Raw genomic sequence first — 27,753 nt, forward strand, 5'->3', positions numbered from 1 at the left:
AAAAATAAAGCCTAAAAACATACAAACAAACCACCAACGTGAAGCACTGGGTCAGCAGTCGCACCGCGGCCCGGAAATGAAACAAAAAACATTAATAATGTCATCATTATCAATAATATAGCGCTAAATAGGATGCTTGTGATCTATCCCTGGTGCCAGTAGGGGTAGCTGTATGAGTGAAACACGGTTGAGGAGTTTCTGTTGCTCTCTGTGACTCTTTGGCTTCCGCTCCAGTGTGTGGCGTAGCTTCACTAAACTTGATCAGATGACGTGGTGCACTCGTTCTGGAAAAAGTTGCTATTGATGCAAAGCTCCCCCCGGAGCAATACATTTACTCTCTCACATACCTAATCCTACAGCACATACATACACGCCAAGCTGGCTGGCACACACACTGGAAGAACCAGCCTGTGCTGTCAGACTGCCTGACAGGTGTGTCATTTTGTTTCCTATCCACATTCTGACTACCTCCCATTGGAACCAAAAGGCAACCCATGACATTGTCAAAGCATTTAAACAGACGTCATGGAAAACTATCAATATTCACAGAATCATTTCAAGCAGATCATTTCTTTTTCAGCTGGAAGGAGTGAACCTGGACTACAAGTCAACAGGTACTGTAATTATATGATTAAAACTGTGAATTAACAGGATGAATATGGTGTATCAGCTAAAATAAAGTAATGTAATTGCATTAACTATAAGAGATAAACAAAGCAGCAACAAGATGGTTTGTTTCAGTGAATTGGTCTACACATTCACATACATATGCTATACATATTTGTTCATGATTATAATTTTTTCATGATAAGTTCCTAAAGAACCATTGAGGGAAAATGCTACTACAATAAAAATGTTAGTTTGTAAACGATAAAGATTTAGCAATGATAGTCGGCTCTTGCAGTATATAGGTTTTCAGCAGGGCTTCATCTTCTGTTTTTCTGGCTGTTTTTTTAGGGTGGTTTCATTGGCCATTGCGCTGGTTATTATTGGCCATTGAGCTGCTATTATCATACAGACCTGGCAACCCTGCAACATGGACATCACAGAGCAAGAACAATCTGGACTGATGTAGTACTTTGTCTTTCACTCAAACCCATGTAATGACATGAAACACTTGTCTGACTAGGACTAAGTGTCCTGTGTACATGGAAATAGACTAGACCTCACTGCCGCAATCCCACAGAATGTTTACACTTTGACTTAAAGGGTAAGCATTACAGAGCTAAAACTATGAGGAAATTGTTTCAGGCAGGCAGCTATTTATGTCTATCACACTGATAAATTATTGGCCGAATACGTATTCATGCCTCGTCTACAGCTCTCAAGTTCTCACTTGAAACTCTCAGTCTAAATTATTCTGTGTATTCTGTCTAAAATCTCAATCAACTCTCACTTGTAACATAATGTAGAATGGGTACAAATGTTTTTTTGATGTGATAATGTGGTAGTGTGAATGGCTACTTTCCAAGTACTTACCTGTTTGACTTACCATAGCAGAGAGAAAATATAACAAAGAGATTGAAGATTGAACTTCAAGGGATAGTTCAGTTTCATTTTTCAGTATTTTTTCTCAATTCATAGAAAACCACTGATGCTTCGAATGCCCATTGTGAAGCTGACATGCTGTCAGAAGCTTTGCTAAACATGTAGAATATAATAAATCACTCAAGCTGTCTGTGTGAATGAGACACATGGAATAATATGAAAATACCTACTGAGGAAAGTGAATTATCTCTGTAAGATCTGAATCAAAAAGAGGGAGAAAATTATGTGGCACACTTATGTGTCACACTTTTTGTGCGTGAAAATTGACACATGATGGGTAAATGTACAAAAAAAAAACCAAAATCAAAATACCATTAAAATAATTTTATTTGCAAGATGAAACTGGAGAATGACAGAGGGACGAACATGGCAGCTGCTGGTGTGACCTCTCATCATGGTGAGTTTCTTCTTTCTGTGTAGAACATTTCATTGATTTAAATGATTATTTAAATATTTATTTAAATGATTGTACATTTTTTATTCAAACCGCTGATGTGTTTGTAAACTTTAATTATTAATCTCTGGCAGCAAAGGAACACCATCTCTCAGAGCTGAGGATTGTGCTGCTGGGGGGGAGATTGAGTGGGAAGAGTTCAGCAGGAAACACCATCCTGGGCAGAGAGGAGTTTGACTCTGGAATAAGAACTGCACAGTGTGTGAAGAGACAGGGTGAAGTAGCTGGGAGACAGGTCACTGTGGTGGACACACCAGGCTGGTCGACTTATTCTGTGAAGGACACTGCAGAGCTGGTCAAACAGGAGATTGTGCACAGTGTGTCTCTGTGCCACCCGGGACCCTGTGCTCTCTTCCTGGTCATTGATGTGAGCTTAGCATTCAGAGAGAATGACAGGAGATCAGTGGTGGAACACCTGGAGCTTCTCAGTGAGAGAGTCTGGAGACACACTATAGTGCTGTTCACCAGTGGAGACTGGCTGGGAGACACAACCATTGAGCAGCACATTGAGACTGAAGGGAAGGTCCTCCATGAGCTCATAGAGAAATGTGGGAACAGGCATCATGTTCTCAACAATAAGAACAGGGCTGATGGGACTCAGGTCACAGAGCTGCTGGAGAAGATAGAGGAGATGGTGGCAGGGCATGGAGGCTCTCACTATGAAATAGAAAGAATGCTCTTACAGGAGGTGGAAGAGAAGAGGAGGGCAATGAATGATGGAGTGAAACAGAGGTTGATGAAGGTTCAGAAACCGAGAAAGACTGTCCGAACACTTTTTCAGGGTAAGCTTTTTTCATTGATTTAAATTATTTTCATATGAATTACAGTGGAAAATTCAAATGAATCATGATTATGTTAAATCAATTTCCATTCGAATGGATTCTATCAATGAAAAGTATTTCTCCCGAGAGAAGTGTATTGCAGAGTCAGGATTTGATAGCAGACGGTGGGGTGCATCCGCACACTGGATCAGAATCTTAGAATGATGAGTCACGCAGCAGTGCCATAACTAAGGCAATTCAATTTAAAGTCTTGTTCTTGTTGACATAAATAATATTTTATAAATATTTGAAATTCAGAAGATATTTTCATCACAATATTAAACTTATAATCAGAAATTTCTGGTTGCAATAATATATTGAACAGAATGAGCCTTATGTGGGTATGAACTAAAATCGCATGTGCAACTCTGCCCCTACCAAAATAAACACAGCCCACCTGTCCTATCTTCTGATTGATGAATGTCATTTCATGTTTAATATTCACAACTCCAAACTTACAGAGAGCCCTTGATCTCAGTGCTAAATATCTACTAACACTCCTGATGAGGAGTAAAATGTTCTCTTTCTCTCTGACAGGAGAGGATCACCGTCTCTCAGAGCTGAGGATTATACTGCTGGGGGGGAGACTGAGTGGGAAGAGCTCAGCAGGAAACACCATCCTGGGCAGAGAGGAGTTTGAGTCTGAAATAAGAACTGCACAGTGTGTGAAGATACAGGGTGAAGTAGCTGGGAGACAGGTCACTGTGGTCGACACACCAGGCTGGTCGACTTATTCTGTGAAGGACACTGCAGAGCTGGTCAAACAGGAGATTGTGCGCAGTGTGTCTCTGTGTCCCCCGGGACCCTGTGCTCTCTTCCTGGTCATTGATGTGAGCTCAGAATTCAGAGATACACACAGGAGATCAGCAGTGGAACACCTGGAGCTTCTCAGTGAGAGAGTTTGGAGACAAACTATAGTGCTGTTCACCAGTGGAGACTGGCTGAGAGACAGAACCATTGAGCAGCACATTGAGACTGAAGGGAGGGTCATCCAAGAGCTCATAGAGAAATGTGGGAACAGGTATCATGTTCTCAACAATGAGAACAGGGCTGATGGGACTCAGGTCACAGAGCTGCTGGAGAGGATAGAGGAGATGATGGCAGGGCGTGGAGGCTTGCACTATGAAATAGATAGAAGACTCTTACAGGAGGTGGAAGAGAAGAGGGCAATGAAAGATGGAGTGAAACAGAGGTTGATGAAGGTTCAGAAACCGAGAAAGACTGTCCGAACACTTTTTCAGGGTAAGCTTTTGTCATTGATTGAAATGATTTTTATATGAATTACAGTGTAAAATTAAAATGAATCATGATTATGTTAAATCAATTTCCATTCGAATGGATTCTATCAATGAAAAGTATTGCATTGCACAGTCAGGATTTGATAGCAGACGGTGGGGTGCATCCAAACACTGGATCAGAATCTTAGAATGATGAGCCACAACTGAGATCATTAAATTTCAAGTCATGTTCTTGTTGACATAAAACACATTTTTATTTGCGTTTGAAATTCAGAAGATATTTTCATCACAATATAAAAATACTGATAATCAGAAATTCCTGGTTGCAATCATATATTGAAAAGAATTAGACTTTATGTGGCTATGAACTAAAATCTCATGCGCAACTCTGCCCCTACCAGAATAAACACAGCCCACCTGTTTTACTTTCTCAGCGATGAATGTCATTTCGTATTTAATAGTCACAACTCAAAACTTAAAGAGAACCCTTCATCTCAGTGCTAAATGTCTGTTAAGACTTCTGATAAGGAGTAAAATGTTCTCTTTACCTGTCGGGTTTTTACACTCTCCGAAATAATGAGGATGACTATTTTAAACGCATACGTCTCAGTGCTCACGTGGGCGCCAATTATGTAGGGGAAGCAGTGTATACTGCAATTAGTAATCAGTCTCATAAAATTACTATTATCTAAAATATCTAACCACAAATGTAGTATTTTTATTAATTATTAAAATAACCAATCTTAGCGATTAAACATACAGATAACCTGAAGGTTGGAATTCTTCGGATGATGAATTTGAGTCGGCTCCCATGTCATACAACACCAAACACCGGGTTTAATAAGATAATTTATTCAACAAAATTACAAACACAGAGTAGACAAGGACAAAATTAATCACGGAGAATGAATGATAACCAAGAATGCTACATGGAATGCTAACAATGGAATGTGTGTGTGCGCGCGTCTTAGACAAAGGACCAGGGTGTGTATGTGTCGGTGCGGGTGTGCGTGTAATTGCAGCAGTAACTTATTTTTGCCTAGAAGAGAGAGGGGAGGACACAAGGTTTGATTGTATTGTGTGCGTTAGTCGTTATTAGTGGAGTTTGGAAGAGTTAGCTGTGGTTAGGAGTAAAACACGTATGTGATTAACTCTAGCGTTTACATACGGGATAATGGCGAACCGATTCACATAAGCTACACAGCGAACATAATCACATAATAAAGTCGACTAACGTTACAAAAAGAAAACGCATACATTCACAGCAGGCGAACCACAATTAAGACTTAACTAAACAGTGGCTAATGCCTGGGATGTTTAGTCAGTCTGACTGAGTCCGTTTACGTCTTGCTGTCTCCAGTCGTGGGTGTCCAGGAGAGACGCGATGGTGAACTTCCGTGGAGAGCAACGTGCCAGTTGGTGTCCTTGGCTTTAGCCTAGGCAACGCAACGTGTGTTCCGGTCATCTGAAAGAAGGGTGCTGGTTGCAGGCCGCAAAAGTTTATTGGGCTGTTTGTGATACGTGGGGTGTGTGCCAAGTTCCCGGTTGCTTGGAAGTTTTCCCGGTGGCTATCTAGCACAGCACGTACACTAGTTCACCGGGTTGAAAGTGTCCTACACTTAGTTACTGTGAAGTAAGCTAACTTGCGTGGTATGATGTCGGCCTCTGTCTGAGCTGGCAGGAGGGTGAGAGAGAGAGAGAACCTCTGCCGCTGTCTGAGCTGGCAGGAAGGTAAGGGAAGAGAAGAGAACAGTGGACAAAGAAGGGGTGGACAATGCGATTGTCCTTGCTCTCATCTGTGAAAGTTTATTGCTCCTGGCATTACAGTATTGGTTTAACGGTACCAAGTTACATGGTCCCTACCCAATATAAAAATGTTTATAATTGGTTGCAATAACATATTGAACAGAATGAGACTTTATGTTCGTTTGAACTCAAATCTCAGGGGCAACTCTGCCCCTACCAAAATCACCACAGTCCACCTGTCCTATCTTGTGATTGAATAATGTCATTTCATGTTTAATACTCACGACTCCAAACTTACAGAGAACAGCTCATCTCAGAGCTAAATATCTGTTAACACTCCTTATGAGGAGTAAAATGTTCTCTTTCTCTGACAGGTGGGGAACACCGTCTCTCAGAGCTGAGGATTGTGCTGCTGGGGGGGAGACTGAGTGGGAAGAGTTCAGCAGGAAACACCATCCTGGGCAGAGAGGAGTTTGAGTCTGGAATAAGAACTACACAGTGTGTGAAGAGACAGGGTGAAGTAGCTGGGAGACAGGTCACTGTGTTCGACACACCAGGCTGGTGGACTCATTCTGTGAAGGACACTGCAGAGCTGGATAAACAGGAGATTGTGCACAGTGTGTCTCTGTGTCCCCCTGGACCATGTGCTCTCTTTCTGGTCATTAATGTGAGCTCAGAATTCAGAGATACACACAGGAGATCAGCAGTGGAACACCTGGAGCTTCTCAGTGAGAGAGTCTGGAGACACACTATAGTGCTGTTCACCAGTGGAGACTGGCTGGGAGACACAACCATTGAGCAGCACATTGAGACTGAAGGGAGGGCCCTCCACGAGCTCATAGAGAAATGTGGGAACAGGTATCATGTTCTCAACAATGAGAACAGGGCTGATGGGACTCAGGTCACAGAGCTGCTGGAGAAGATAGAGGAGGTGGTAGCCAGGAACATGGGTCTTTCCTTCACTATACGGGAGAGACAGAAAGGTGATGAGCGTAATACCTTTGAGGAGGAGTGGAGGAGCAGAGAGGCAGGGCTGATGGAGCAGATGTTGAATGTTTTGGTTGAGCCAGAGACAGAAGGATCCACACTGCCATTATGGAAGATGAGAGACAGCTTTCATTTTCTTCCACCTTCCTGTGAGTTTTATTGTTCTTCTTTTAACTGAGATTCTCAGCACTTACAGTTCAGCTTCAAGTCCAGGAATGACACCTCTATTTTAAAACATTTTACACCCTTATAGACAGTTAATAATGCTGTAGACAGGTTAATACTTGGCTTTTGACCGTTAGAGCTGACCTATTGTACCTTTAAACATGAATGAGAAACATCCATTCATCACAGGCTTTGATGCACATAATGACCTTAAATCATGTGAATCTGAGTGTAACAGAGCTTGTTGGTGGTGTTGTGTTACAGTGAACAGAGGGACTCCAGCCCCCTCCAGTAACAAGGTGTCACAGTGGCTGAAAAGGAGCAAACCAGAGAGTTCAGCATCATCTGGATACGGAACAATGAGTTCTGGAGTGAGTGAAGTGGAGAAGGCTAACAGGGTGACACTGGAACAGGACAGTGTAGGTGACTCTCCAGACTAAACACTGCTCTACTCCATCTAGTAGCTTTTGTAAATGTTTAATCATCTGTTATTTTCCAAAATTCTAATACTGTAGGTTTTTATTCCAACACAAAGAAAGCACTCCTCATTCAACAGCAAGAGGTCTTGTTCATGTCAGGGTTTTCCTACTCATTTTCTAGGCAGTTCCGTTTTTCGGGCTCACGCATGCAGATTGCTGGCTTGGTTAATTGGTATCCAGGTACCGTCTAATTACTAACCAATTATTTGTTATTGGTAGGCGGACTCAACCCTATTTCAGACTCATTGTCCCTCTGCTCTGTGCTTGAGTGTTTCATTGTGTTTCAGACTCCGAGCCAGGTAGCGGTAGCCTTGGGGTAGGCTGGTTTTTCATTAGCGACATGAAGGCGTGTTACCCTGTATTTGGGTAACTATATCAGGTTTTCTTTATTATTTTCTTCCACCTCTTAAGTCAAAATAGACTCTTGTACCAGGTCTTCAGTTCTGTTTTAGTTGGGGAGTTTTCTGTCCTGTTGTCCCCTTTCTCCTCTCGTGGTTCCCCTCGATTATATTGGGGAGAACCCGAGACTATATTAGCGGTTATCACACGTTCTGGTGGTATCTTGAAGATTCCCTTTTCAGTCGTGTCTGGTCCTCTGTCCCCACTCTCTCACAGAAGTCATATGGAGGAACCAGCGACCCCACCAGGGCTAAACAAGTGCAGGCTAATCAGCATGCTGCGATAGCTGCTCATGAAGGGGGCTTAAAGACCCTCCAGGCCCAACAACAGGCTATGAAGGCTCAACAGGGTCAGCTCATTGACCAGCTGCGCTGTCAGGAAGACTGTATGCAAGAACTAGCAGACAGTCTCCACTGGCTGGTAATCAACGCTCCACCCCCAGTCGCGCAACCACTCTCCCATGACACCCCATTCACTTCTGTCAGTCCTAGGGAACCCAAACTCCAGCTCCCTTGTGGTTTCCTGTCCCAATGTTTAATTTTTTGAAGACTCAGCCGTCCAGGTTCGCCTCTCACAATTCGTGGGTGGCGTTTATTTTCTCCTTATTAACCGGGATGGCCCTCGCCTGGGCAGATCCCTTAATCCGTTCAGATGCCCGATTATGTGAGACGTAGATCGGCTTATGACAATGTTCCTTTCGCAGCCCCTATTGCCGTCCACTCCTCTCTGACCTATGACAAGCCCATGCAGTTGAGGGGCTGAGCTAGGGGGAGTTGGTGTCAGTGCTGCTGTGGGCACACCGGGCAGGCTCGCCCTAGGCAGACGGAAAATGGGGGGTCTCACTGAGCAGGCGAGAGGGCCAAGTGAGACACCGGTTCAATTCCTTTTGCACCCTGTTGACTGTCCAGTTAAGGTGGGACCGTTTCTCACTGAACACCAAAGCTTTTTTCAATTCTGGGGCCCTGCAGTGTTTTATTGATGCCCAGTGGGCTGAGGCGTGGGCATTCCATCACACCCCCTAGCGCAGTCGCACTATGTCTCGCCCTTTGATGTTTGCCCATTGGGTACAGGGTTAGAAGAGATCACAGCCCCAGTCAACATGCACATCCCATTTAGGCGGCACTCAGAGGGTATTCCTCTCTTTTTAATCAACTCCCCCACCTCCTGACATACCGTCCTGGGTCTAAGAATACCAAGCCGGACGCCCTTTCCCGGTTGTATGACGGGTCAGTGGAGGACCGTCCCCCTACACCCATTGTTCTGGTCGTCCGGATCGTGGCTGCAGTTTCTTGTGATATTGAGACTGTTGTGCAGGAGGCTCAGCGTTTAGAGCCAGGCCCTGTTAGCGACCCTCCAGGTCGCATGTTTGTCCCTGGCAGGGTACGTGCTCAGGTACTTCTGTGGGGCCATTCTGTGGGGAATCCATCAGACCCACGAGTTCTTTAGCAGGCGGTTCTGGTGGCCTGGGATGAAGCGGTATGTACAAGAGTTTGTGTCAGCCTGTAATTGATTATTATTCCCCTAGATTATATTGGGTAGAACCCTTGACTATATGAGTGGTTATCACACGTTCTGGTGGTAACTTGAAGATTCTCTTTTCAGTTGCATCTGGTACTCTGTCCCTGCTCCCTCACAGTTCATTGCTAATTAGTAGAATCAGGTGTGCCAAATTGGGGTTGGAATGAAAACATACAGGAATAAGCGTGTGTAGCCCTGATGTAAATCAAGGAATTGTACATGTGTTAGCCCCTAAGCATTGTAGCATACTTTTTTGTGGAAAAGGAAATAGGAAGAAAACAGAAGAGCTTTGAGGAGGAGTGGAGCAGAAGAGCGGCAGAGCTGATAGAGCGGATGTTGAAGGTTTTGATTGAGCCAGAGACAGAGGGATCCACACTGCCTTTATGGAAGAAGAGAGACAGCTTTCATTTTCTTCCACCTTCATGTGAGTTTTATTCTTCTTCTTTTGACTGAGATTCTCAGCACTTACAGTTCAGCTTCAAGTCCATGAATGACAGACCTCTATGCACATTTTAAAACATTTTACACCCTTATAAACAGTTAATAATGCATTAGACAGGTTAATACTTAGCTTTTATATACAGCATATTTTGCTCATCCATGAACACCAGACTAAAGTACTATTTTAAAAACAACGGATTTAATAACCGTCTGAAAAACATTTGAACATCCGTTTTTCAGACGGTTATTATCAAATTATTTTTAGGTTAAAACATTGTTACAAGACCATTGTAAATCCCTTCCTATCATTGAAAATGCTCACTGACATGTTGACTCACCCTCTGCCTGTGTTTATAGTCCTTACATTTGGGTTTGAAAATATACAATTGTCGCACCAACACATATAATAATTCAAGCACAAATTTGGTTCTCATTGCCACAGCCAATGGCATGGTGTGGCTCTCTTGACCGTTAGAAATGACCTATTATACCTTTAAACATGAATGAGAAACATCCATTCATCACAGGCAGCGATGCACATAATGACCTCAAATCATATGAATCAAAAAGATAAAAAGAATATTCATGTAGTATTTTCATAAAATATAACACAATATAATACAGATGAATTTGAGTGTAACAGCTTGTTGGTGTTGTTGTGTTACAGTGAGTGGAGGGACTCCAGCCCCCTCTGAAGCAGGCAGCTCTGTGTGGGATTATCAATCTGCTCATCAATCTTCCAGTAACAAGGTGTCACAGTGGCTGAAAAGGAGCAAACCAGAGAGTTCAGCATCATCTGGATACGGAACAATGAGTTCTGGAGTGAGTGAAGTGGAGAAGGCTAACAGGGTGACACTGGAACAGGACAGTGTAGGTGACTCTCCAGACTAAACACTGCTCTACTCTGCCCCCATCTAGTGGCTGCTGTAAATGTTTAATCATCTGTTATTTTCCAAAGTTTTAATACTGTTTTCATTCCAACACAAACAAAGCATACCTCATTCAACAGCAAGAGATGTCGTTCATTGCTAATTACTAGAATTGTGCCAAACTGGGGTTGGAATGAAAACATAAAGGACAGTTGATATCCAGGAATAGGCTTGTGTAGCCCTGATATAAATCAAGGAATTGTACATTCGTCAGCTCCCTAGAATTTCAGCATACTTTTTTGTGGAAAAGGAAATAGGAAGAAAACAGAAGAGCTTTGAGGAGGAGTGGAGCAGAAGAGCGGCAGAGCTGATAGAGCGGATGTTGAAGGTTTTGGTTGAGCCAGAGGGATCCACACTGCCATTATGGAAGAAGAGAGACAGCTTTCATTTTCTTCCACCTTCCTGTGAGTTTTATTCTTCTTTTGACTGATTCTCAGCACTTACAGTTCAGCTTAAAGTCCTTGAATGACAAACCTCTATGCACATTTTTAAACATTTTACACCCTTATTAACAGTTAATAATGTTAACTCATCATACATGAACACCAGCCTAAAGTACTATTTTCAAAACAACGGATTTAAAAACCGTCTGAAAAACATTTGATCATCAGTTTTTCAGACGGTTATTATTAAATGATTTTTGTGTTAAAACATTGTTACAAGACCATTGAAAACCCCTTCCTATCATTGAAAATGCTCACTGACATATTGACTCACCTTCTACCTGTGTTTATAGTCCTTAAATTTGAGTTTGAAAATATATAGTTGACAGACCAACACTGAACCAAAACATTGTGCAGTTGTTCAATAATACAAGCTCATTGGTTGAAAATTGGTTCAAATTGCCACAGCCAATGGTTTGAGGGGAGTGGCGGCCTCTTGAGCCTTAGAAATGATGTATTGTTCCTTTTAAACATGAATGATGCACATCATGACTTTAAATCATGTGAATCAAAAAGATGAAACAATATTTATGTAGTATTTGCAAAAAATAGCAAAAATATAATACAGATGAATTTGAGTGTAACAGCTTGTTGGTGTTGTTGTGTTACAGTGAGCGGAGGGACTCCAGCCCCCTCTGAAGCAGGCAGCTCTGTGTGGGATTATCAATCTGCTCATCAACTTTCCAGTAACAAGGTGTCACATTGGCTGAAAATGAGCAAACCAGAGGGTTCGGCATCATCTGGATACGGAACAATGAGTTCTGTAGTGAGTGAAGAAGAGATATCGGTATACGACAGTGCTGGTGACACTTCAGACGAAACACTTTTCTCCTCTGCCCCCATGTGGTAGATTGTGGAACTACTTCCTAATCTTTTTTTTGTAAAACCAGCCCCCACTATTTTAACAAACATTTCATCTTCATTGTTTTTGCTAAAAATTGTTTCATTCTTCTGACAAGAGATTTGTGTTTGTGATCAAGTGTAGCAGAAAGGCCTATGTACAAAAACAACAAAATACAGTTGAAAACTGTTTGTGTAGTTATAACTTATGGTGTGATGTGATGGTCACTATTATGGAAATTATAAAACATCTCTATATCTGTGGTTCTGGCTCAGTGGGTAATGGCATTGGGTTGCAGGTTTGAACCTCGGCTATGCCCATGTCATCAGCTCACTGACAGGGAGTCTGCTGTGGAAGGACACAGTTGGTCTTGCTGGATTCCTCTGGTTACTGCAGCACAGGTTCTTCCCTGTGGCTCACTTTGCACACACTGGCTATAGTGTATAGGATGAGAGACACTTCTGGTGTAATTCAAGAAACATTTAGAAAATACTTTGTATTTAATATCTTACTCACCATTGTACCTTGTATGCAAAAGCTGAGTGGCCATCTCTGTATGTATGCAGGCATACCCACTGGTTGAGTTTAATCTACAAAACTCTCCTTGGACTGGTTCCCACTTACTTGTGTACGTGTCTCTCCTGAGGCCAAGGCCAATATAGCTTGCGTTCTCAAGAGACTTTGCAGTTGTTTGTTCCCTGTGTTCATACTGAGATGGGCAAAAAAGTTTTTAAATATGCTCCCACCTACAGGAAGATTTAAAACTAAATTAGAGTTGATTTGTTATGGTGAATTTGTTTCAGTTCTAAAAGACATACAATATAGCAATATTGGAAACGGTCTTTGTTTCTAAACCTTATTTGTTCATTTTATTTTTAATCTCAATGAGACTTTACCTGTTTAAATATAAGTCAATAAATATATAAATAAAATCTTATTTGTCCATATTGCTTGTAGTACACTCACCAAGCACGTTATTAGGTATTTATTAGACTTATTTTTTAGACTTCTACTGCTGTAGCTTATCCACTTAGAGTTATGATGTGTTGTTTGTTCAGAGATGCTCTCCTGCATACCACTGTTGTAACGTGTGGTTATTTGCGTTACTGTCACCTTCCTGTCAGCTTTGACCAGTCTGGCCTTTCTCCTCTGATGTCTCATTAACAAGACGTTTCTGTCTGCAGTACTGCTGCTCACTGGATTTTTTGTTGATTTTTTTTTTTTTTTTGCACCATTCTTTGCAAACTCAAACTCTGTGTGTGAAAATCCCAGGAGATCAGCAGTTTGAGATACTCAAACCGCCCTGTCTGCCACCAACAATCATTCCATTCCAAAGTCACTTAGATAATCTTTTCCCCATTTTTTCCCCATTCTGATGGTTGACCTGAACATTAACTGAAGCTCCTGACCTGTATCTACATGATTGTATGCATTGTACTGCTGCCACACAATTAGATGATTAGATAATCGTACAAATAAGTAGCTGTAATAAAGTAAAAATTTTCCTAATAAAGTGCTTGTGATATCTGGTTGGTATCCAGGTGCAGTCTAATTACCAAACCAATTATCTGTTTTTGGTAGGCGGGCTCTACTCTATTTAAGACACATTGTCCCCCGGCTCTGTGCTTGAGTGTTACATTGTGTTTCAGACACTGAGGCAGGTAGAGGTAGCATGCAAGGCTGATTTGTCTTACTTTTTTAAAGGCCTGTTACCCTGTATTTGGGTAACCGTATCAGTTCTCCGTATTTTCCTCCACCTATTGCGTCAATATTGACTTGTACCAGGTTTTCAGTGGCATTTTAGTTGGTGTTTTAGCGGGGAGTATTCTGTCCTCTCTCCTCTAGTGGTTCCCATAGACTATATTAGTGGTTATCACACGTTCTGTGGGCAACTTGAAGATTCCCTTTTTGGTTGTGTTTTGTCCTCTGTCCCTGCTCCCTTACAGGTGAGCTGTTGTGCATCATTGTAAGTGCTGTGCTGCCAGTTGCCAAGGGTGGGTGGATTGTTTTGGCTTTATTGGCATCAAGTTAATCATTGAAAATTTTCTTTGAATTTCAATGCTCTTGTACATGGTGTTATTGATTGTGTTATTATTATAGTTGCATAGATTATTGCTCAGTGTCCAGGTTCCAGAGGCTGGGCTTAATTCATTCAATGTTTTGTTTCTTCTTTTACCCACTAGACTACATTGGAATGAATGTCTTGTTTTGGATTTTTTCTTTTAGCACTGAATCCTAATAACCCTTTTCATATCTACCCAACTGGCTGACTTATTTCAAAATGACTGACAGTGACTTTTGCACTTATGTTGCATTTATGCTATATGGGATCAATCTCTCTGCATGACAAGACAATGCCTGCAAGAAATTGGTGCTTTTGATGATCTGGACTGTCACATACACCCGCATTTCCATAAAATGAACCAATCACACAACTCACTCTCATACTCTTCCAATCATATGTACACACCACCTTGGAGCACCGTTCTTTAACCAACATTCAGAACTTTCCCTCGCTGCTCATTGCCTGTGCTTGCTACTGCACAAAATAAACTCACCCTCCACCTCCCCAGCTACCACCAGTTTAGATCTGTTTCTAGGTATTAGAATGGTTTCCGGTATTCCTCCTGTTTAGTACAGGAGATGTATGGTGCTCCCTGTTCGATAGGGTAGTGCACACTGGTTTTTTTTTCTTTTCTTGAGATGATGTGAGGGTTGTGGTGCATTTTTTCAGGATATTCTGATAAAATTTCTCTAAATTACAAACCATATAAGACAACTATTATGTTATGCAATATTTTATCATGTTCATCAGCAGTGGACTACAACAGGGGAAGCAGAGCTCTACAATAGTGAGGAAACTGGCCATGTAAGGTTGGGAGTTCATATCTCAGATGAGGTCCTGCAATTACACCCATGAGCAAGGGGCTCAGCTCAGATTGCTTCAGTATATACACAGCTGTATGCACAGAGAGCTTGTAAAAATATGAGCTGTATAAGGGGGCATGCTATTTAATAAATGATAATACTGCATTATAATAAACTGCCCCACTCACTTTACCAACCTGGCCACACCCACTCCTGGGTGAGATGTTTAAACCCAGAACAGAACCCAGAATAGACTGCCCTTAGGACTGGCATAATCCTTGTGTAAAGGTAACTTGATACATAAAGAATTCTCAATTGTTTATGTTTGATAACTTTAACCAAACAAAAATGAAAAAATATTTGATTGTGCACTCACCCTGACACACACACACACACACACACACTTACTTACTTACTCCTATTACCCTTTCTGGGACATAGGGTGTCAACAAGGGTTCTCCAACCATCCTGGGCCAACCTCTCCAGCTGTCCCCAGGTGTGTCCCATCTTCTTGGCATCAGCTTCCAAGCCTCGGCGCCAGGTGTTTCATGGTCGGCCTCTCTTTCTTCTCCCTGAGAGATTGTCTTGTGATGCTCAGGGATGGTTTACGGAGTGTTTGACCAATCCATCTCCAACGCTGTTGGAGAATCTCTTTCTCTGCTGGCTGTTGTTGTGTTCGTTGCCATAAGTCTTTATTGCTAATGGTGTTTGGTCAGCTAATCTGGAGGATTCGTCGCAGACAGGTGTTTAAGAAAACTTGCAGTTTATTGGTTGTGGTGACAGTGGTCCTCCAGGTCTCAGCGCCATTGATTAGGACTGACTTCACGTTGGTGTTAAAGATCCTGATCTTGGTTACGATGGAAAGGTCTCTTGAGCTCCAGATGTTTTTTAGTTGGAGAAAGGCTCCTCTGGCCTTGCCAATCCTGGCTCTCACATCAACATCTGTTCCACCTTGCTTGTTGACAATGCTGCCATGAAGTTGTTTCCCTCTTCCAACGCTTCTCCTTCCAGAATGATGGGTGATGTGTTGTCAGCACTGATTTTCATGCCCTTGCTCTTCCCTCTGTGGATGTTAAGCTCAAGCCGAGTAGAGTTGTCTGCAATGATGCTGGTCTTTTCCTGCATCTGCTGCTCGGTGTGGGAGAGAAGGGCCAGGCCATCTGCAAGGTCAAGGTCTTCTAACTGCGTCCATGTCTATTGTATGCCGTTTAGTTTCTCCCTGCTTGCTTCATGATCCGGTCTATTGTCAGCAGGAACAAAAATGGTGACAACAGACAGCCCTGTCTCACTCCAGTTGTTACCTGGAAGGCGTCGGTGGGTTGACTGCCGTGTATCACTCTGCAGGTCATCCCCTCGTAGGCGTTCCTGATGATGTTTCTGGACTTCTCTGGCACTCCGTAGTGTCTGAGCAGTGTCCAGAGGGTCTCTCTATCCACGCTGTCGAAAGCCTTTTCATAGTCCCTAAAATTAATGAAAAGAGGTGAATTCCACTCCAGTGAATGCTCCAATGTTATGCATAGTGTTGCAATCTGGTCTGTGCAGGATCTGTCCTTGCGGAAGCCCGCCTGTTGGTCTCGGAGCTATGGGTCGACAGTGTCCTTCATCCTGTCCAGTATAATCCTGTTGGGATGGACAGTAGTGTGATCCCTCTGTAGTTTGCACATTGGCTCATATCGCCTTTCTTTGGTAGTTTGATGAGGTAGCCCTCCTTCCATTCTGATGGGATGTGTTGTTCTTCCCATATCTTCGTAAACCCCATTTGAACCGCCCACGACTCAATGATGGACTACTCGCCTATATCCATAATTTATCAAAACATACCGCACAAACACACCGAAAATGTACTCTCAGAGCATTCAGAAGACGCTTCTAAAGCTAACGAGGCTGGTCGGTAGCCTCTCTCTTCTTCCTTTAGCTCAGGACAATAAAACAAAAGCACACTCTCCATCCCTCAATTGCTTATTACACCCTAAAGGATATTATAAACTTATTTCTTTAATAATAATTCTTTAATAATTTCAGTCATCCGATCCTGGAAAACTTTGCATGAAAAAATTCTACAATCTTTTAGCTTTCAGGACAGTGCCCAAGATCACGGAATAAATCATTCTGAAAAAATGTGAATAAATAAGTAATCTGTGCTTACTTTGCAGTCACTTCAGTTATATCCAGTACATGCATCTTGAAAGGTTATTTTGACCATATGAACGTTTTCATAATCCAAAATGCTTCCGTTTGTATTCAAGCGAAATATGTTTTCTTTGATAGCCGCTATTTTCCATTGACTGAGATGCGTGTCCACGTAAAAATGAGAACTAAATATGTGAATATGGGGGGTGCTCTGTTTACATACAGGAGCCGGTTGCTAGGCAAGACTCTTGCCTGTCTGAGCAGCTAGATTTTGGTTTAAGTTTAATTTATTTCTCTAAATAACATTGTTACAGTAATTTTCGGCAGTTCTGTTCCTGAAGTGCATTGAAATGTCTCTCATAGCTTGTGTGATGGTGCCCTCGATTGTAACTGAAAATGTCTATTGGAACTACAGAACTGCAGTACAGAAGTACTGTTTGTCAACGTCAACTTTCTTTTTTTATATACTAGCACAACGGTACTTAATCTAAAACTGTATTCTGTATTATATAAAATGTGTATATGTACATATATAGCAAAAATGTATGACATAAGAAATAACAGTAGGCTACTCAACTGTTTTATGCAAATAAAAGAACGGCCAAAAAATGTGGCTCCAATAAAGTTTTGAGCAGTTTGATTCAAGATGATATTGTTTTTCCTTCATTCATGATTAACATGTTGTGACAAACAAATTGGACATCAGACAGAATGGCATCAGACAGAAAATATACCACTTGGATAGATTTTGAATAAGTAAAAGTGCCTCATCTTGGAAAAACACTTGCAGAATGTCACTGCTTTTAGATAGCTACACAATTTTCTTTCTAGTGGTGGATAACATATTGGGGATGAAATACAATACAATTATTTTTCCATTGCAGATTTAGATTTGGTGCAATAAATCAATGAATATTAGAACATGTATATGTATGATCATTTTTAGGCTTTTTTTTGTGTACCAAACATACCTACTCACCGGGGAATTTGGGTTTGCCTATATCTACGGCTATTCGCATCGACAACCGGGTTCGGGAACGTGAGCGAGAGAGAGCCGGCAGGATAGGTGGTTTTAATTGGCAGGTTCCGCCCTCCCCAGGTCAGGGTACAGAGACTGGAGGGAGACGGGGTGTACATAGCAAGGAGGAACCTATGCAGTTAGATACTACCACTCTAGTGCGTCCTAGAGGGCGACCCGGGAGAGAATAGCTGTGCTTCTTTTGTAAGCGGCCAGGGCACTTAATAAGAAACTGTCCCGACCGGAAAGCAAAAGAGCAGTCCCACTAGTGGAGCGAGAGTCACTAGTGGGACCGAGTGCAGGTATTGGCTTTCGCACAGTACTTTCTGTCGAATTGACGTGGAAGGGGGCCACAGTTAGGACAGATGCTTTTATCGACTCTGGGGCGGTGGACAACTTTATTGACCGTCAGTGGGCTGAGCGAAATCATCTGCCGGTTCGGTCGACTCCGCAGCCTCAAGCCATCACGTCGCTTGACGGCCGCCCACTGGGGTCCGGGGTGGTACGTCATAAGACTGAGCGAGTGGTTATGCGTATTCCATTTCAGGGGCACGGGGAGCATATATATTTTTATTTGGTGGAATCCCCGGTATGTATGTACATGTGAGAATCCTCAACTGCATCAAGACATATATCAACCTTTTTATTGAGGGTCTTCAAGTATTATGATAGCCTTTTCTGTAGTTTATTCCATTAAATGTTGAGTTTCAAGTTTTAGAAAATGGCTCTAAAAGTCAGGGAGAAAAGGCATAAACATAAGACATTGAACATTGGAAATAAAGAGTCAGATCAGTTTAGTTTTGAAGCATACTTTCTTCTTTAAATAAAAAAACACACTGATGCCTCTGAAAGCCGTTCTAAAAGCTGTCTCTGTCACTGGAAAACATTCAATAAAACTGAAATAATGAATGAAGAAAGTGAACTATCCCTGTTAGAGGGAGAGGGAGAGGGAGAGAAGCCTGATCTTGGCACACATTTTGGGTGTGAAAATATTTCAGTGCCAATTCAACTTAAGACTGTTAAACAAACTAAATTAAAACTGATAATCCATTGATAAAAAATTGTTCAAATAATGTTATTTAACAGACAAAACTGGGCAAAGAAAGAGGGATCGACATGGCAGCTGGTGGGCTGACCGCTCATCATGGTGGGTTTTTTTCTTTCTGTGCAAAGAATGTATTTTAATCACTTGGAAAATATATATATTGGTAAATTACTTGAATGGTACACTAAACAGAGACTTATAGAATTTGATATTGCCAGAATGCGATGTTTGTTAAGTGATTTGTTTCTCTGTGACAGGAGAGGAACACCGTCTCTCAGAGCTGAGGATTGTGCTGCTGGGGGGGAGATGGAGTGGGAAGAGTTCAGCAGGAAACACCATCCTGGGCAGAGAGGAGTTTGAATCTGGAATAAGAACTGCACAGTGTGTGAAGAGACAGGGTGAAGTAGCTGGGCGACAGGTCACTGTGGTCGACACACCAGGCTGGTGGAGGAATTATTCTGTGAAGGACACTGCAGAGCTGGATAAACAGGAGATTGTGCGCAGTGTGTCTCTGTGTCCCCCGGGACCCTGTGCTCTCTTCCTGGTCATTAAAGTGAGCTCAGCGTTCACAGAGGAACGCCGGAGATCAGTGGAGGAGCACCTGGAGCTTCTCAGTTAGAGAGTCTGGAGACACACTACAGTGCTGTTCACCAGGGGAGAGTGGCTGGGAGACAAAACCATTGAACAGCACATCGAGACTGAAGGGAGGGCCCTCCAAGAGCTCATAGAGAAATGTGGGAACAGGTATCATGTTCTCAACAATAAGAACAGGGCTGATGGGACTCAGGTCACGGAGCTGCTGGAGAAGATAGAGGAGATGATGGCAGGGCATGGAGGCTCTCACTATGAAATAGATAGAATGCTCTTACAGGAGGTGGAAGAGAAGAGGAGGGCAGTGGAAAATGGAGTGAAACAGAGGATGATGAAGGTTCAGAAACAGAGACAGACTCACCAAGCACTTTTTCATGGTTCGTATTTGCCATTGATTGAAATAAGTTATAGATGAATTACAGTGAAAATTAAAACGAATAATGATTATGTTTAATCAGTTTCTATTCAAATGCGTTATATCAATGGAAAGTTTTTCTCCTGAGAGAAGTGCATTGCAGAGTCAGGGTTTGATAGCAGACAGTGGGGTGCATGCACTCACTACATCAGCATCTTAGCAGGATGAACCAGTCAGCTGTGCCCTAACAAAGGCCATTACATTTTAAGTAATCTTCTTGGTGACATAAAAAGATTTTTTAAATATTTGAAATTCAGAAAATATTTTCAGGAAAATATTAAAATATTTGTTATCCAAAATTACTGGTTGCAATAATATATTGAAAAGAATGAGACTTTATGTTGGGATGAACTGAAATTTCATGTGCAACTCTGCCCCCACCAAAATAAACACATCCTACCTGTCTTATATTCTGAGTGATGAATGTCATTTCATATTAAATATTTACGACTCCAAACATACAGAGAGCAGCTCATTTCAGAACTGAATGTTTGTTGGCACTCCTAATGAAGAGTAAATTGTTCTTTTTCTTTTTGTCAGGAGAGGAACACCGTCCCTCAGAGCTGAGGATTGTGCTGCTGGGGGGGAGACGGAGTGGGAAGAGTTCAGCAGGAAACACCATCCTGGGCAGAGAGGAGTTTGAGTCTGGAATAAGAACTGCACGGTGTGTGAAGAGACAGGATGAAGTAGCTGGGAGACAGGTCACTGTGGTCGACACACCAGGCTGGTGGACTCATTCTGTGAAGGACACTGCAGAGCTGGATAAACAGGAGATTGTGTGCAGTGTGTCTCTGTGTCCCCCGGGACCCTGTGCTATCTTTGAGGGGTTGGTTGCAATGCCCGGGTCCAATCCAACATGCCTGAGATGTATTTCTAAGGATAGTTTCAAGATGGTCCAGTGCACTCATGAGTCACTCTCTGTTCTTCTCAGGTCTTTCCAAACACATTTAAGTCATCTAAATAAAATAACATATCTCCTTCTGCTTCTTCCATTGAACATTGGAATCTGACAGAGGCAACTTTCACACCTGCATTTGTTCAGATTGGAAAAATCCTAAAAGGCAAATATATGTTGTTTTCTCTTCGTCCTGCTCACACTTTGGTTTCTGATAATTGCCGCTTCTCAAGTCATGCACCAAGAACCACTTGCTACCAGCTAAGCAATGTAAAACATTGCCCTCTCGAGGTGCACTGTATTGATCAAGGGCTGTTTTTCAGTTCAGAGTGTGATGATCACCACAATTGGGGAGGCATATAGGCTTCTGGCCTGCAACTGATGTAGATGGTGACGAACATCCTCTATGTCAGCAGGGGCAATTCTTTGTGATCACTCTCAAAACAGGTGGTCAGTTAGGCAAAGTCCCCGGTGTTTTCTCTCTGTGAAAACACCTGGGTTCTCTCACTCATTCTTTCAAGAACGGAATTGTCAAAGTTAAAAAGTTCTGGATTAATGTTAATCTTCTGCTGTATGACTTTACTGATATTAACTGCATACTCAACTGTAAACACATCAGCCATTTTGGCATGCTGGCAACATGCCTGGCTGCAGGCTTTCATTTTTTGACCATGAGGTTCAGACAATGACTTCTGCACAATGTTGCACTGTGAATCCCACTGATCGACATAATAATAATAATAATAATAATAAATAAAATAATAATAATAATAATAATAATAATAATAATAATAATAATAATAATAATAATAATAAAAATAATAATAATAATAATAATAATAATAATAATAATAATAATAATCCATTTTATTGTTCCACTGGTGTGGTGCAATGCAGCAGAAAGCTTGATCACCTACAGTATAGAGCCAAGTCATGGGCACTGCCAAGAGGCTACAGGTGTTGGACCTCAGTGACCTCTATGCTCTAGCACTGGTGGCTTCAAACTCTCAATAGTTCTCTTCCTCTTTTTATGCTCAGAACATTGCCACTCTGTTATCATCTGGTTTACCTGCTCCAGCCAAGAGTCAAAATCAACTTCACCTTCGGGTATTGGAATGGTGCCACTGAAATACCTTGGCAGCCTGTAGTGACTGATCTCATAGTGGGGTTTCATGGCTTCCTTTAAAACTTTGCCTATTGATTCTATGATAGCCTCTGGACTAGAGATCCCAACTTGGGGTGGATGATGAGAACTGTCTGTTTAATCTGGATTCAGAAAGCCCCTGTCTCATGAATTGCTGTTCTTAGAGGAGATTTAGGGGAAAAGCTCACTGATTTTAACCAAGCCAAACCAATCTGTTACCTTGTCACTGCTGAGATGGATCATAGGAGTCTCGTACCCAGTTTTTATGGAAAGGGAATGAGGCAACTTAAGTTTTACACACATAGAGTACAAAAACTAAAGATCACCTAGAGAAAACTTGCCCCGTGTGCTCACAGTGAGTGACTTGGTTGACAGTTTGTTCAAGTGTACTAGGCTGAAGGAGCGGGAACCTTAACATTGTTTCTTCTTAGTGGTCTCATGCAGCTATTTTTCTTTTAAAAAATGAAATGATGGAATAATACAGTCTATCAAATGCATTTTATTTTTACCGTATAGCATATCTCCTAGTTTCTAGATTTATGTCATGACACTGATGATTATTTTTCCCTGCCATTTCACTAGCAAGCAATATTCTGTCTCTCTCTCAATAGTCTAGCTAACTAGCAATATCTATATATAATATTATACCTCTCACTAGCCAGCTAGCTAGCTAGCGATCTCTCTCTCTCTGACTAGTTAGCTACCTAGCTAGCTAGTCTGCAGATCTCTCTAGCTATCTCTCTCAATTGCTTTCTTATAAAACTGTCATTCAAACAAAGCATTATTGACTTCAATAGATTGTTAGCAATAGCCAGCTCTCCAGTGCTGTTAAAAGACTCAATGTGTTTTGGTCTTAATGTGACGGATTTTGGTAGAGCAAGCTACATATTTGCCATAGACTGCTTTCTATCCTTACGTATGGTTGACAAAATTGCTCACTGTGAGAACACAGGGTTAGCGATCAGAACACTGTCTACGTTACCGACATTCAATGGATCACTAGAGCTAGCAACAACTAAAGTGGATTTCACCAAAGATAGCACTCAACATTTATAATAAAACTGGCTTACAGTTAGTGAATAGGAATGTTAGCCTAGGTAGCATTTCAAATTTGCAATTTCAAAAGGACACTGTATTATCAATAGACTTTATGATGCACCAATGCTGGTGAAATTGCTTAGTGAGCGAATAAAGCTAGCTAGATAATTTAGCATAAATTAGTAATCATTGCTAGCTGCAACTTACAAAGGCAGCCATTACAATCTACAAAAGGGACCGTATGACCTTGTTCCTATGAAATATCATGTTGGCCAATGGCGCCAAAGGTGCCGTTTTCCTTTGCAAAGTCATCTGGCAGTCGGAGGGTTGCCAGTTCAATCCCGCCAAGTCCCAAAGCAAGACACCTAACCCCCAAATGCTCCTGACGCCTTGCATGGTAGCCAATCAGCGTTGGTGTGTGTGTGAGTCTGTCTTTGAATGGGTGAATGAGAAGCATCAATTTTGCAGCGCTTTGGATAAAGGCGCTGTATAAATGCCAACCATTTACCATTTAGTGCTTAAATGAGTAGGGTTGCAAATGGAAGGAATTTTCCAGGTAAAAGTTGAAAAGGTCATCATGACACCATACAAATTGAATCTGACGAGGATTGCCAGATTTTCCAGAGAAGATTAAACTAGCTGTGGTTCAGATAAAGTAATAGAAAATAATTACAAAAAATGTTCCTTTCGGCTTTCAAATTTTATCTGATTATTAGTCATTTTTTACATATTAATAATATTTTATATATATATATACATTTCCATGTTTCCAGTTGTCCAATTCCAAATGTATTGAGGAGAGTGAGACATTATGGTGGTATGAACTAAAATATCATGCACAACTCTTCCTACCAATATATGTAACTGCAGCCCATCTGTCTTATGTCCTCAGTGTAATTTCATTATTAATGCTCACCACTCCAAACTTACTGTGAACAGCTCAACTCCGAGTTTATGAGGAATAAATAGTTCACTTTCTCTCTGACAGGGGAGGAACACCGTCTCTCAGAGCTGAGGATTGTGCTGCTGGGGGGGGAAATGAGTGGGAAGAGTTCAGCAGGAAACACCATCCTGGGCAGAGAGGAGTTTGACTCTGGAATAAGAACTGCACAGTGTGTGAAGAGACAGGGTGAAGTAGCTGGGAGACAGGTCACTGTGGTCGACACACCAGGCTGGTGGAAGACTTATTCTGTGAACGACACTGCAGAGCTGGATAAACAGGAGATTGTGCGCAGTGTGTCTCTGTGTCCCCCGGGACCCTGTGCTCTCTTCCTGGTCATTGATGTGAGCTCAGCATTCAGTGATACCGAGAGGAGATCAGCGGTGGAACACCTGGAGCTTCTCAGTGAGAGAGTCTGGAGACACACTATAGTGCTGTTCACCTGGGGAGACTGGCTGAGAGACACAGCCATTGAACAGTACATTGAGACTGAAGGGAGGGTTCTCCAAGAGCTCATAGAGAAATGTGGGAACAGGTATCATGTTCTCAACAATGAGAACAGGGCTGATGGGACTCAGGTCACAGAGCTGCTGGAGAAGATAGAGGAGATGGTAGCCAGGAACAGGGGTCTTCCTTTCACGATACTGGAGAGAGGTGAAGAAGGCAGGTCTATGGGAAATAATAAACAGAAGTGCTTTGAGGATGAATGGAGCAGAAGAGAGGAGGAGCTGATAGAAAGAATGTCCAAAATTGTGGTTGATTCAAAGAAAAAGGGATCCACACTGCCATTCACAAAGAGAAAAGACAGCTGTCATTTCCTTCCTCCTTCCCGTAAGTTTTATTCATCATGTTCCTATGGACTGAATTTCTCAGCACATACCATTTACTTTCAAGTCTACAACCAAACCCATTTATGCACATTCTACAATGAGTTAATGATACATTTATAATATCCTATCCAGGTAACTATTAATATTCTAAAAACTTTTGGACAATGTTTTATTTTCACAATAAGGCACGGGAGGCCATGGTGTATTGTGGAATAAAATGGTTACCAATATTTGTTATGTCTTTTTAATTTGAATTTCCAACAGTTTTTCACCAAACCGCTTTTGTAAAGGGTGCCATATATTTCCTCAGATCATAGCATTTAGTGTTGCTCAGGCAAGTTCAGTTACAAACCTAGAACGGTTAGTAGTGTAATTTGATTCGGTCTGTTGCTGTGTTCTTTCGACCTGTTGCTATGAAACACAGACTGGTGGCTAGCTGTCTGCCAAAACAAGACAGCCAGTTCATACTTGAAAACGTATTTACTTAGAATAATTCCTTGCACAATAGTGTTGGCATACCCAACATTGTTGATAGAAGGAATTAATGTAGTTCTTAGCAAGTATTGCCAGATCACATGATTGCAGCAATCCATGTCCAGGGATGGAAGTATCCATTTTGATTACCTCAAAACAGATGAGCCCTTGTGTCAACCCAGTGGTTGGCAACCCATGCTGTCCCATTGATATCCTTTCAAGAGTTATTAAGTATATAAGCTAATACTTTTATTGCAGTGCATTTTGTATGGATCTTCCAAATACAGTTTATGGATACCAGATTACAGTACTACTTGAAAAAGAAAGGATTTATTTACAATCTGGAGAAATATACAGTGTGAGCATCAAGCAGATTTCTAGTTTGGATCAGATTAACAGACAAATGAGAAATTGCCATGTTGGTGGCTATGGGCATGTCAAATGTGAACTTAAACTGTACGCAGTATGTAGTTATAATGTGAAAGCTGAGTGATGTGATAGTATTCATGACATTCAGTACACAAGACTGCATTTATGGAACATCTCTGTATGTCTGTGATTCTGGCTCGGTGGGTAATGACACTCGGTTGCAGGTTTGTACCTTGGCTATGCCCATGTCTTCAGCTAACTGACAGGGAGTCTATTCATTGTTGGTCTTTCTAGGTTCCTCTGGTTACTGCTACATTATTTCTTCCCACACACATTCTCCACTGTGCCTTTTAACTTCTAAATTTACTGGAGGAAACCATGGTGAGCACGGACTCTGTTATGAAATTCTGAGACTGCCCTCTAGTGGATGCAAAGGATCTTATCCGTGATATGAATTAATGCTAGACTCCTGGGGCCTCATTTATAAACGTTGCGTAGGCACAAAAGAATGCGTACGCCACTTTCTAAGCAAACCTTGTCATTTATAAAAAACGAACTTGACCGGAAAATGTGCGGTCCTCCACGGAAACTCTGACCCATGCGTACGCACATTAACTGGGGAAATGAGAAACTGTGCCTTTAATGCTCGTGACGTAAGACCAGGAAAACGGGAAGTGAAACAGGATTTAAAAAGTTATAAAGATTTGCCCGGAGTTGTGGCTGGGTATGGCTGCTGTAAGGACGTGCTTCGTCCCTGTTATACTTATTAAAGTGTTGTGTTGTTGAATCTCGCTATACGGGTTCTCTCCCTTCCTAAGTGCAACACAATATTTGGCGACGAGAGAAGTCGAAAATGATATACAACAGATACCACTGTGTAAAATAAATCGAAATTGATTGTTGTTGATTGTACTCTTAAAGGGTTCTGATTTTCTGCATGTTTACACTAGGACTCGGAACTATACTGTCCTCTCAGGTCCAATTTGCACTTGTTCTTGTGTTTAATTTGCACTTTGTTGTACGTCGCTCTGGATAAGAGCGTCTGCTAAATGCCAGGCAATGTAATGTAATGAAATATTACCTCTCACGTATCATATACGAAGAGTTAATTTGCAAAAACGGATAAAAGCCTCTCTTACAACGAATAAACAAACAGCTGTTTGATTGATGCTCCCTGGAGTGCCCAAAAAATATGATTTAGGATGATAAATATAAACGGAGATGTTGTTGTAAAATAATCCCTCAAATATGTAGACGAATTGTTAAACAATACTTCATGTTATTAAATGTATTCTCATAAATAATATGGTGAACAGTCGGACAAATTGCGCTGCACTGATGCAGTTTACAATGCGTCAGTCGGGCAGATACGAGCATAGTTTAATATATTGTTATCATATTCATATATTACGTTTTATAATGTGTTTATTGTTATACATTTTTGTTCGTTTTATCTCTTAATTTTGTAACTGTGTTTTCAATGGTGCTAGACAAATGACGTGTATTATTATTATTATTATTATCATCGTCATCATCACATTCGTTGTGCAGAACTGTTCGTCATTTACAGGATAATTCCCACACCTGTAGCTTTTCAGAGGCAATCAAATGGCTGAAATCCCTTTTCTTGGCCTTCTTTTCAGCGTTTGCCATTGTCGTCTTCGTGAAATGCATATTCATTAGGGGCGTTTCACTGCCTATTTATAGGCAACTGTGGACGGGACATGAAGCCGACAAAGCTGCGCCACATTTAGAGTTGATTGTGATTTATAAAGGAAAATTGGCGTCGGACGTGCGTATGCACTGTTTTATAAATCAGACTATTGTTTTGCGTACGCACGTCCTAGGTTTCATGCTTACGCAACCTTTTGACGTGAATCCTAAGCACAGTTTTATAAATGAGGCCCCTGAACTTTAAAGTGACTGAATTTATCTACGTACTTATGAAATATACTTTACATCAGACTTCTTAACATGACAGGATCGA

General features: G+C 41.6%; 1 pseudogene; it reads left to right on the forward strand.

The window, feature by feature from the left end:
* The first annotated feature begins 487 nt into the window (after positions 1-487).
* Positions 488-26,025, forward strand: LOC133114088 (uncharacterized; annotated as a pseudogene).
* The last annotated feature ends 1,728 nt before the right edge of the window (positions 26,026-27,753 follow it).

This window comes from Conger conger, chromosome 16 (assembly GCF_963514075.1).
Source record: "Conger conger chromosome 16, fConCon1.1, whole genome shotgun sequence".
Lineage (NCBI taxonomy): Eukaryota > Metazoa > Chordata > Actinopteri > Anguilliformes > Congridae > Conger > Conger conger.